The sequence below is a fragment of the Temnothorax longispinosus genome, chromosome 7 (assembly GCF_030848805.1).
Source record: "Temnothorax longispinosus isolate EJ_2023e chromosome 7, Tlon_JGU_v1, whole genome shotgun sequence".
NCBI classification, from domain to species: domain Eukaryota; kingdom Metazoa; phylum Arthropoda; class Insecta; order Hymenoptera; family Formicidae; genus Temnothorax; species Temnothorax longispinosus.
The window spans coordinates 13,628,775-13,641,507 of record NC_092364.1 but is presented as its reverse complement, the minus strand read 5'-3'; the positions used below and the strand labels follow the sequence as shown (position 1 = coordinate 13,641,507).

General features: G+C 38.8%; 1 protein-coding gene across 2 annotated transcripts in view; it reads left to right on the top strand.

Moving 5' to 3' along the window:
* Positions 1 to 9,901: 9,901 nt before the first annotated feature.
* LOC139815882 (discoidin domain-containing receptor 2) overlaps positions 9,902 to 12,733 on the top strand; it is an 81,147-nt gene continuing 78,315 nt past the window's right edge. The window contains exon 1 of one of the 2 annotated variants that reach the window (XM_071783129.1): positions 9,902 to 10,296. The gene's annotated coding sequence lies outside the window, so the exon portion shown is untranslated. The remainder of the gene's footprint in view (positions 10,297 to 12,733) is intronic. The other variant, XM_071783128.1, reaches the window with a different exon arrangement.

Below are 12,733 nucleotides of genomic sequence, written 5' to 3'. Positions count from 1 at the left end.
AAAATGTTATTGTCATATCTTGTTTTATGGAGTCTATATAACTATAATAATTATAGTTGAGGCGATATTTAACTATCAACTAATAGTTGACAAATATTGTTTCTGTGACCATACTTTTATAGTATTCAGTACTATTTAGTTCCTATTACTTTGGAAAACTAGTTACAAGTAATTAAACTGCAGAGTTGCCAAAAAAATAGTTGCCACAACTATTTAGATTTCTCTCAGTGTAAAGAAATATAATGTTAGATAATCGCTTGGGCGGCGATCTTATTCAACCAGCCTTTTAAGTATAATGTATAATAGCTTATCTGTTTGTAAGTATTTATAAATACGCGAATTTACCATAAAACTACACTAATCAACAAAGTTAAACTTTTTCGATAACATGAATAAAATAGGATGTTTTTAACCAATTCGTACATGGTAGAAAGTAAAAGTAAAAAATTCCCAAAAGCATCTAAAATGAAAGAAACTTCAATCTAATAACAAAATAATAAAAAAATAATAAAATATAAGCAAATAATTTTTCAAATAGAAATAATAGAGGTAAAGTATAAATACCACATACATTAATGGTAATAAAGCAATGTACACTAGACTAATTTATAAATGCCATCTATATATTTGTATGAAAAAAGCACATTAAAAAAAAGGAACCGGATTTAATATTGGTCACTTTACAAACTAAAATATCAATTTCTAAAAAAATGCGACGTTGTGAAACTTTTTTATTGTCATATTTGTAATTAGCACACATATAAATTAGCAAAAATAAATATTTGTATCCGTGTTAGAAAAAGCCTTTTTGTTTAATGCTATTGATACATTTTATTCAGTTATATCACAAACCTGTTCTTCTTTAATTTCATATTTATCTAAATTTCAGGAAGAAAACGGGCAGCAATCAATAGCAATAGGAATATTGAGTAGTAGTTAATTACTTGTAGCTTTAAATAACGATTTAAATAACAGAGAATATCATCTTGTTGCCGTTTCTTTATTTGATAATTAGAACGTCATATCGCGCCGGAAAGAATTGACTTCGAAAGATTCATCGAATTGCAAGTTATATATCCCTCTGCTCTTATTGATGGTCGAAATCATTATTACCTGTCAAATACGCGCAGCTGCGACACCTCAATGATATCGGTAGACGTGACATACAAAATAATAAAGCGATCGATCGATCGACCGATGTCGGCGGTATACGTCAAATATACGACCCGTACGTCATCGATGCGGTTCATGGCTACGAAGTAGCCACAAAATTCTTCGCGTGCAACCAACGCATGGACACGCAATCGTCTGCTCACCGCGAAAATATTTCCCATGGCCTAACAGCGCCGACGATCGAAGTATTTGATATATGCTCTGACAATACACGCGTCGTCAGTTGACGAAGTCAATTTCGCTTTGATATGACCAATAATAATCAAACAGAATTATTTTCTCTGAAATTAACATCGTTTTCGGACCAATGACAACGTTTTTACAAACAAATGGTAATATTACAGATTGCACATTAGTGCTATTGATTGTGCCGCTCGTTTCCATATCGATAAAATTAACGCTGATCATATATTAGTCTTGTCTCGATAAATATCGTGAATAAATAATCGGAAACATTTAAATATACGTGATTACGCGCGATAATTCTTATGATTGGGTTAACGCGAAACCTGTAGAAACGACGTTTTCCAGAGTGGCATTCACAACAACGTATATGGTGTGTTTCCGTAATTAAGGTCATCATTTTAATATTCGAGCGTTTTAATTACCCTGCTTGATGAGAAGTTTGCACCGACGACAACTCTATCGCCGGGACTCTATATAGCACTACCTACGCTTGCAGATTCAATTATTAATGTATCCTTTCTCTTGGCTTGTTACGAGTTAATCACGGTGACTGCCGTTTTCCGGAGATTTGTCGCGCCTGTAGCACCTGCGGTATCGCTGCACCTGCGATGCGACAAACGATGTTGCGTACACGCATGGTTACGCGCAGTTTATCGACTGGCTGAAAAAGTTATGATTCCCGATAAAGAGACGCGCGTAAAACAAAAAAGAGTAAAGTAAGAGAGAGAGGGAGAGAGAAAGAAGTGGAGGGAGAAAGGGGAAGCCGTATACAGAGAATGGCGATGCATTTGCAATTTTGCGGTCGGTCGTGCGTGCGTATTGTGTTGGCAGCCAACGTGGACGGCAGAATGTAAAATGCGGAAGAATCGCTCGTTGGGAAAGAGAGATCGAACAGAAACGAGGTCGGGGAAAAAAATTGAACCCGCGGGATTTCATTGGCGCGCTACCTACTGCCACGGTCAGTTTCTGGCGAGCTATCCCCAGCGAGGATACGAGTGAAAATCAAGAATTCGCGCGCATCAGGTCGGCAGCAACAACGCGGCGTGGCTATTACCGTTGCGCGAGCGACGATGAAACATTTATAAGAGCGCTCCGGATACTAATGATAAAAATTGATCTGCGTGTAACTCGGGATATATAGGTGATCGGGTGCCAGAAAATGTGTACATTACAGTAGGTTACGCTTCCACGGCTGGATGGACGTATCAATTTCGAGAGCACTTCGCGACGTAAACGCGGTTTTGCATGGAAACTGCGCCCGTTCGGAACGCAAATGTAAACCGGGAGAGAAAAGCGCATGTTGGTGCGAAATAATGAATCGATCGTATACGATCGTACGATTCTAGCGCACTTTAATTTCAATCTGAAATTGAAGTGATATACGCATCGCGCGATCGACCGTCTCAACAAGCTGAGATCTTTTCGCGCAAAACATTCAGTGAATCCTAGCGCGCAGAATCATATTCTGTATCTCTTAGATCGTAGAACTTCCACCGTGTACCTCCCGGTTTATATTTCTCTGTAATTCACTGCATACAGTACGTGATATGCATATCCCATTCAACGACACAGCCAGCCTATTAAAGCTTTTGCTAGCGTGGATAAACTCGCGGTAAGCAATTTTTATGCAAATACGAGAACTTTTCTATGTTCTAGTACGTCATATTAAACTCGTTATTTTTAATATTGGATTTTCAACTTCGTATTCGATTTTTGACGGCCCGAAAAATGTTCGGATTAAACAAGTTTAATAAAAATTGAAATAGAAATTTCGCTTTTTGTACATTTGTACATTATGCGTCATGGGGACTGCGAGGATAATTCCGCGAGAAAGTAACAAGGAGAAAATGTATCTGACACGAGTAGCTGATCAAGAATTAAACCGCGATAAAAAAAGGGAGGAATAGAACAAGTCCAGTCAAACTGCCAATATCTTTCTGCAGATTTGTGGGTGCCGAGGGCCTCTTCTACTTTGCCTCTTCGCCGAGATATCACGGCAACTTTTCACCAACCATACCTGCTGGCGATAAATAACGCGAGCGCGCATTATTCGTCGACTTTCTCGGTCGTCTAGATCAAGCCTAACGCGCACGGGATTCTGCAAAAACTTACGTAGAATTTAGTATCAGTCTTATATGATTTATCAGAGGAATGGAACGAGTATTTTTTTCTTCTAAGTAGAACGAAGGACGCGACACTTTTGCATTTAAGTTCTAAAAGTATCCCAGCATCTATTTTAAAAAAACAGGAGTTTTTTTAAATTTAATTATTATTGACAGAATTGAAAGAGAGATGAATTTTTGTAGACATTCAATTCTATTATTTGATATCTGATTGTAATCTGCTGTTATAAATGTATAAGAGGACGGTGTAATATTTTTATTATATTTTTATTATATTTCGCGAATATTAATATCAATGTAACTTTTACAAAAAAGCTTCCTATTGGCTTTGCCAATCACACTCAGACATATTGCTTTGTGTTCTATCGCAATACGATTTTTCCAACAAACAATGACGAAAATTACTAGCGCCGAAAATGTTGGCTTGTCCATAGGAACTAATCTAAAATCGATATTAGCCAAAAGCCGTTAATTCCGAAAGCCATAAACAGCCCAAGAGCTTCAGCGACCCTAGTCACATAACCCGGCATTTATTACGAAAGATTCTGGAAATCCATCGAGCGCTAAGGGGCAGCTCGTACCTCGGCATAGGCTAACACAGTGGTTACCTTGGACCGTACGAGGGGCATCCATTAACTAAGCCTGTAATCCCTTCAGTTAAGTTAGCACATGGTGCGACGGACCATCGTCCATCGTCCTCACACCAGCACGTAAACCCCTCCTGCCTTACGACCGATCTTACCCTCTCTATTTCCTTCGGCTTTTTTGTAGATACATGATACACTCATTGCCAGGGATTCCCTTATCCTTATCCCATTCTTTATGGGCTGGACCGTGTGAAGTGTTCTTTATTTATCTAAATCAGCACACCTTCGACTATCTTTCGAAATAAATGGTAAAAAATGCGACGTTACTACAACTGTTTTTCAAGAAAGGTAAATTTCGCGGAAATCCAAGAGCTTGTACGAGCACCGGTAACTCATCAGCTCACGTCATTCCTACGCCTGACAGGAACGAGGATCCCGGATAAAAGAGAAAATTGTTTAGCATCGCGCTCGAATCCGCTAGGGGTTAAGGAAACAAATTAAATTTGTTCGACAGGATTAAAAAAAGACCAAATATCGTTGCTCCAGTTTAGCTCCAATGGCGAAAAATATTACAATACGCAATTTCGGAATCGCTTTATGTTGCGAAAATACATTCATTCGTCGATCGTATAAGTAGTTTTTGTCAAGTTTCTATCACGCATTATTAATATAATTAATATTTTACCGGATACTAGCAACGCGACGCCATAACAAGGCTTAACGACTGCCTGTACTCTTAATGACGAAGTGTAGTGTCACATTCTCGTAGTAAATAAGCCAACGATAGGTAAGATGAGCCGCTTTGCTATCGGATGAGAAATTATTTGCGAGGACACACTCCCGATGTGTGCACACCTCATCCGAACGGCAAACAAAATAGGGAACAAATCATGAGAGCAACGAAATATTTCAACAATTTATATGTTAATCTCATTAACAATTCAGGAATGTTTCACCACTTCATATTACGAATGGTATTAAAAGCTTTGATACCAACCGCTTGCCTGTATCTGCCGCTTGAATTAATTATCACGCAATTTATTAAGAGGATTTACGCGATATGTCGAAGTCACCCCGACGTCCTGATTAATTTTGCATTATCAATTAAAAAATAATTGCCGTGGATTATGTAGAGGCTCATTATTGCGCCACTTTAGATCGATAAAGGGCGCATAAAGGCTACACTATGTACACCCATCGCATGCCGGTGACAAGAATTTGCATAATATTTTGAAATTAATCGACTTTCCTGCTAATTTTCAATGTCAGATCATAAACCAATATCAGCCCTTTGTTACTGACGGCATCATCTAATATCGATAATGACTACCTCATCATTTACGAACATTTCGTTACATCAATGAAATAATTTGCCATATCATCTTGTCGTTATACGACATAAATATATTACCATAGCTACTAATTACTAGTTATAACACGGGTTTATAACATTTATGTATATCTCACACAAGTAAATTAAAAATATTATTAACACAATGCGCTGCATTTAATTAAAAAAGTTTATAATAGCAGCTACTATACAAGATGACATGATCGACTTATCAGATTGTTATGCAATTATTTATGCGTTATTTTTAACATCGCTGCTCCTCTCTGTGTTTTTAGTTATTTAATTTTTAAATCTTTTATAACCGACCAAAAAAGAATATAGATTTTGCTACGATTTTTCGACGTTTTAATATTCTCGTGTTTAGCGACGAGATCCAATTGCGTCGTAAAGCATTTAGCCGGCGGCTTGTACGACCCCGCGGCATTACGTACAATTTTCTTCGCATTATTCGTAATTGACTGACTGATGTCAGTGCGTCCCGTCTCTTTCCGTCGTGTATCGACCTCGGAATTATAGGGCGATTATACGGTGCACCCATATTGCTAGCACGATTTAGGGCCGTGCCCTTCGTTTGTTGGTTTTGATGGTGGAGCCAAATTACTACTACGAGTCGATGGACGTCGCGGTCGTCTCAACTGATAAATAATGCATGATAATGTAGCGCTTACTTAGCAATTGAATATTTTTCTTATCGGGATAGAAAATTCACCGTTTAAAACTTTCGGAAGCAATTGGTTCGGTAAATAATTTATAGGTGTTATAGATAGCTTAAATGATATATAATAAAGACACGGTATCGTTTAAAACTTGAACAAATTTATTTATTTTTGTCCGTTGATTACGAACGGAGACACTCTAAATAATTCAATTGGCCGGCGAATAAAAGTTATCTGAACGTATCTGCGCGCTTTATGTCACGCATACATACAGCTCATATCAGCGTCTAGCCATTGCTGGAAATCGCGTGTTTATGAACGATTTATCATTAGCCCCTGAGACAAGAGAGAGAAAGCAAAAAGAATGTATTTGAAGGACAAATACTCTCCACCTAGCTTATATAAACTTAATTAATGAAAAGTACGCTATATATTTTTTTTTACGGTGCTATACATAACGATAATGTCAATATAAAAGATTTAAGACGAGAAAATGAAAAAGACTCATTAGTCATAATATTGTTTCGTGATTTCGTCTGTGTATAATTCGAGAAATCGAGCGTTATAAATGAGAGAACAAAATTAACTCGAATCGTATGAAAATCGATAGCCCAGCGTAATAATAATGCGATTTGGCTAGTTATTCTCATGCATTATTGACTGAAGAATACGTATTAATTGAAACCGTGAGTCGCTACTTTTACTCCTTTCAGTAAAATACGTAATTAAAAACGACGGTCCTCACAAAGCCGAGTTAGATCTTACGAGAGGTGTGACAAAGTAATTCTTTATTTTCTGCTTGTTCATTCACCCCCCTGATTACATTGTCCCGTGTGGAAAATTGTTAAGGCAACCTTAATAAACTTCGGGGCCTTTAAGGGCTTAAACGTGGGTTCCCTAATAAGGATTTCCACATTATTGCCAGGCTAGGTCCCAGTAGGGCGATATCAATTTGGGTAGCTCAATTAATGTGTGGCCTGAATAAGGAAACTTAATAAGGGCCTTGATGGGACTTGATCAAGGTAGCGATTATTAAAATAGAGATTTATTTATTTTAAAACCTAGTCGGGATTTCGATACAAAAGAAACATCAGGGCGTAAATAAATTAAAAACTCTTCAAGGTTATTTCGATCAACGTAAAACAATTTAAATTCTTCATACATTAAAAAAATTTTTTAAAACATTTAAAAATATAACATTATTATTTTATTACTCTTTTTAAACTGAATTTGTTTCTTAAGATGATTTTTGAAAAATTATATATTTGCGCTGGTTATACATATGTAGACTATATAAAACACTTACATTAAATTAAGAAGTAGTCTACCACGTAAGACAGTTGGCTCACGATCCAGAGGTCCCGAGTTCGAATCCCACCAAGGTAAGTGTTTTTTTCAAATACGAGAAAATATTTATAATCATAGACTGCATCTTAAGAGACAAATTTAGTTAAAAAATAGTAATAAAATTTCGAAATAAATAATTTTTTTGTCGGGTGAATATTCGTTTTAAAGTATTATTATAATTCCTGTGGCATTAAGAGAACTGCAATCTTAAGTCTAGTGTCTCATGGTTAGAGGATATTCCTCTAGATTTTAAAATATCTTCTTGAGACCGTATTTCAGAGGAAAATCCTCTAAAATCAAGCGGGAGCCACTAAACGACAGAATATTTTTTTGGGGTGTTCATAAGGCAATTATCAAGGCCCTGATTATTTAGCCTCTAAGGGCCCTCAGTGAAAAAGCGTGACCGGCCTTAAACGGTTCTTATTGGGCTTCCACATTAGGGCCCAAACAAAGTTAGGGAAAATTAACAGGGGCCTTATCAAAGCCCTAACGCAATTTCCACACGGGGTACTTGCATGCCCGCGCGTGGTGCGATATCACTAGTAAAATCTAATTAATCGAGTAAGAATAGTCGCGTGTGAGGGGCTTGTCTGAGAAACGGGATCGCTGGTATAACGGCATTGCGATTGAACGCGCACAGCGTTGAAAGCCGGCGAAAATAAAGCGTATGGTAAACACGATCGCGAACAAAGCATTGCAGTATCGTTCTCGCATATATCTACATCCATTTTAATCGGCGTGCCGTAACGCAAAACGAACGCAGAGCGCGCGTTTGGGTTATTGCAAGGTTATTTCGGCGTCTCGCATGGATACGGCCAATGTTAGCGGATCGGCAATCGGCAGATGAAACTGCAGCGTGCGCAATCCTGTCGATATATTCTTCTTCATAACGATTGGGAATCAAGCGGATAACATACCCAATACCAACAACCCCCCCGAAAAAGGGGAAAGAGATAGATGGAATGCAAAATCAAGTCGTATAAGCCAGAGCATCTGTAAAGTTGCCCTTTTAAAAATTTATAAGTAAAATAAGCATTATTATGAACCGAGCTATACAAAGAAATGATTCCAGATTTTAGGGGATAAATCTTTAATATATATGGGAGTTAGAAAGTTATATAGAAGATTAAATTTAAAAAAGGAAAGCTTAAGCGAACGTCGCAAAGGACCTTTGGAGGAGAAAGGGCCACTGTAATGCAAAATCATAATTTCGACATCCCCGCAGCAACATTAGTAAATCTACACACGGCTTGTGTTTACCGTTGTTAGCCACGTCCAGCATTGAATTCGTCCTTGATAGACGATTATCGTCACCATGCATCGATCGACAATCGTAACGAACGAACTCTGGCATTAGTGGACCATTCAGCGCTACGCATATTTGGGATCAATCGATTACGGTATATACTTTTTTAGAACGCATTTGAAATAAAATGAAATTAGATTATAAGTACAAACTGTTACAAATATATTTTGCAGTAGTAAACATTTTGCATAAAATTTTAACGTTCTGATATAAATCGAAATAATTGACTCGATTCGATACCGCGGCGATACTTAGTACTATTACCGGTGTAAAATATCGTGTATTTCAAATAAATTTTAAATATCCCCTATAGTGTATAAAACAACATTTTATTGTCAGTCACAGTTTTTCAATATTTCATAACAAATGTCAACATAAACCGAAACTTATTACAATAACTGAATAATGAAACAAAAAATATTATTACACAGAATCGACAATAATTCTTGTGCATTTTAACACGCAGCAGAAAAGATCAATATTAATTTGCATACACATATTCCTCTCCGATACGTAAGGCAAATCGTTTGACGTCAGTTAATCGCATAACATAAGAAACAATAAAAAGAAAAAGTAACACATCTCGCAAGTAAATTCGAAAGTGTCTCGAAAATTCTGCAGTAATCGCGTCAGGTAATCGAGACGCGAGGAATACAATTTTGCGAAGAATACGGAACGCAGATAGCGGAATGCAACGGCTTATCGTTGGTCGTTATCTGGCACAGGAGAACCAGAAGCGTCAATGGCAAGGCGTGAAAGAATCGATAGAAAGCAATGGGCATTTTCGTCGGAAATCGTATCGGAGTATCGGAGCGTACCCCGCGTTAGTATAGCTACCGTGCGTGCCTGGTCAGCCACCCGACCGAATCGCTTACGCGGGGTATTAACCCTTTTTGCTCCGACGCGGCCGCGCGGCAGCCGCCTCGGCGAAGCTTATCCTGACGCTTACCACTCGCAGTAGTCACCGGCCGGCTAGACGATACAAGCGTCAAGTCAGCCCGCCTCGGCTTGGCGCGATGCGCGTACAGCCTGACTATACCTCTCGTCGCACTCCTCGTCCTTCGATTCACCTGTCTGACGCCAAGCGTCCGTCCCTACTACGTCCACGGTGCTCCCCCTCTCCTCGCCCTAGTCCTGCCCCCTCCACCGAAATCGATGCTACTCGCGGATCGCGAGTTCAGTCTGCGACTGGCAACCGCGCGTGTAACATCGTTCCTTCCTTGTCCCTCTCTCTCTCGCTCTCGCTCTCTCCCGCCCCCTTCTGCTCGTCGCATGTTGTATCGTGCGAGTTCTTGAGTTATACGTCGAAAGAAAGAGCGAAGATTGTTCAGCGTAAGATAGATTTCCGGTGCACCGGTTAAGGACGGTTTTCGCGAGGGGAGAAAACGTGAGATAAAGGTGAGATAAAAGATGAGAGCCGATGTCGTGTCGGTGACGATCTTCCATCGCCAGATGCGTCACCGTTGCGCGCTATCGGAGCAATCTTGAGGCGATCGGATGTGCAGCGTCGCGAAGGATAACGACTCAGGACGGGCTGTACTTTTACGCCGGCAGAACTGCTGATTCGGTGAGTAAAAAGTCGATGAAAGTCTTTCCAAGTTTCGAGAGACGCGTAATGCGTATTTGAAACGTACAAGTTATAATAGAACTAATTACAAATGTAAAACAGTGATCAAGGGCAACCGGTATCGCCACCAGGTAGAATATCTCGATACCGGAGTAGTATCTTATGTCAAACGTATCACTTCTATCAAAGTTCAATTTTATATTTTGCCGTATAAACGTTGAATTATCTGCGAATTTCTTTTACTTATGATACAATATTTTCGCTATTTAGAATTGTACGCTCTGAGAATTGTACGCTGATTACTATACTCTCAGCGTTTTCGTTTCCAGATATATTTCTCTCTAAATAAAATAAACTCCATAATCTGAAAAGAAAATTGTAAAAAACTTGCAAAAGACGAATATGCTTTGCCGTAGCAAATACCGTAGCTTTACTTGCGCAGATTAGCATAAAGCATATAACAATTACCAATAAAAGGAAAATTGTTGCATTATCCGTCGCAAGTAGGCGAATGCGTGATTGGTCAGCCCGGTCAGTTTTACCGTTTCAGTGACAGTTTCCATTAGGGCGAACCGTAATATTCCAACAAGTTTACCCATGGTGGTTTCTCTCGCACGTTCCACCGCAAGAAATTTCATTCCTCTCTTCTCTCCCTTCCCTCCCCACTCTGTATAAGCCGACATTCTCTTTCCTTTGCCCGTGATCTCCATACCACGGGTCCACGAGTACGATACGGTCGTACGAGTGCGATACGGACATACGCGACTCGCCGGAACTTTGTTAATTAATTGCTTCGGAAATATAATCCACGTCGAGTGTAACTAATCAGCGAGAAACTCGGTCGGACGTTGACGGGCATGTTTGCTGCACCTATCACGTAGCGGGATGGAAATGTAATTTGCCAGGATAGAGTTAGCCCCGTTGAATGCCGCGGCCAACCTTCAGCCGCCTGTTTTCCCTCCCCCTTCTCGGTGCCAGTCCCGCTTCGAGCCAGAACCTCGCAGAGCGTGCCGCTCATTGATCGCTATTCTGGATTTCGCATGTAAGGATCCAACGGAGCAGTCCGTTACCGAAGCACGCGTCGTTCGCCTATCGGCTGTGTTTCGATGAGGGTGCGCTAATCGTCTGGGTAAACGTATTACAATGCAGATACGCGGCGTGACTCTGCACTGACCTGACAAGCACTTAAAAAATTTCTCCCAGACAAACAAGTTATATAAGATCATCCTGTACAGACGAGTCTGTACTTTTTACGTATGAAGTTGTTGATCGACTTAAGATGACTTTTTAACGAAAATACCGAGAAATGTTACAAAATGTCTTTGTCAAACAACCTTAAAATACAAGTCCGTCTAAATAAAATTCAATTAAAATTTGACAAAGAGTAAGTAAACTATATTTGTCTGAAAGTTTACTTTTCAAAAAGTCACAATTCTCAATCGTTCACAACTCAAAAACTATTAAAGTCAACCTTCTTCTAAAAAAATCTTTTCTTAAAAAAGATTAGCTTTAAGTTAATTATCAAATATGTGAAAAGTGGCATATGCCATATGGAGAAAATTTTGTATTTTGTTTTATTATACTGTACATTGATATAAACGAAAATTTATTAATATAAACACAGAATAGTGAAACCCCGATTAATAACAGAATAATTTAAATTTGGCTAATATTTAATTTAAGAATAATTTGTTGCAAATCTTGAAATTTTAAATTAAAGTTTGTTTATGACCTGGAAAAAATCCCTATAATATATGACGTAAAGGGATGATTAAAATTGCCAACTGTTGCGAATCTGTTATGATTCTCATAAATCCAACCGGGTATATGTGTTAGTATTCATTTAATATTCAACATCGCACGTATTAATTACGCACATAATTAGCTCTCTTATGAAGCTTCTTTCATTCCCAGCGGGATCGTTTCCGCATTTGAACCGGTAGTAATAACCGAATCGAATTTCGTACCAGCTTCAACAAGAAAAAAGAAAAGGAAAAATGGTACGATTTTATTAGCGTCACGGAATACAGATTGAGGATTCGAAAAGCATTTTATCGATTTTAAGATGCGTCGATTTATTCAAGAAAAGAGAAAATATGTAGAATGAATGAATGTAAGCGATAAATAACTGGCGCCAGGGCGATGGGAAGTAATCGGACGTGCATATAGAATAAGCGGAGGGGGAGTATGGAGTTTCGAGGATTACATGAAAACGGTTTCAGTGTCGGATATGTCGACGAATTCGCCGGATGGTTAAGCCAGCAGTTACGATTAAAAGCCGCGGGCTTTCATTGTATCGTCCATTCCGCATATAGGGAGTTCTCACATAAATTGTTTAAAACGTTTACTCGATTGTCGCGAAGAAGACTACAAACGGATAGCCGCGAAACTACAGTTGCAAATTTAGCCGACACGATGGTCTAGCGGCGGACAAAAG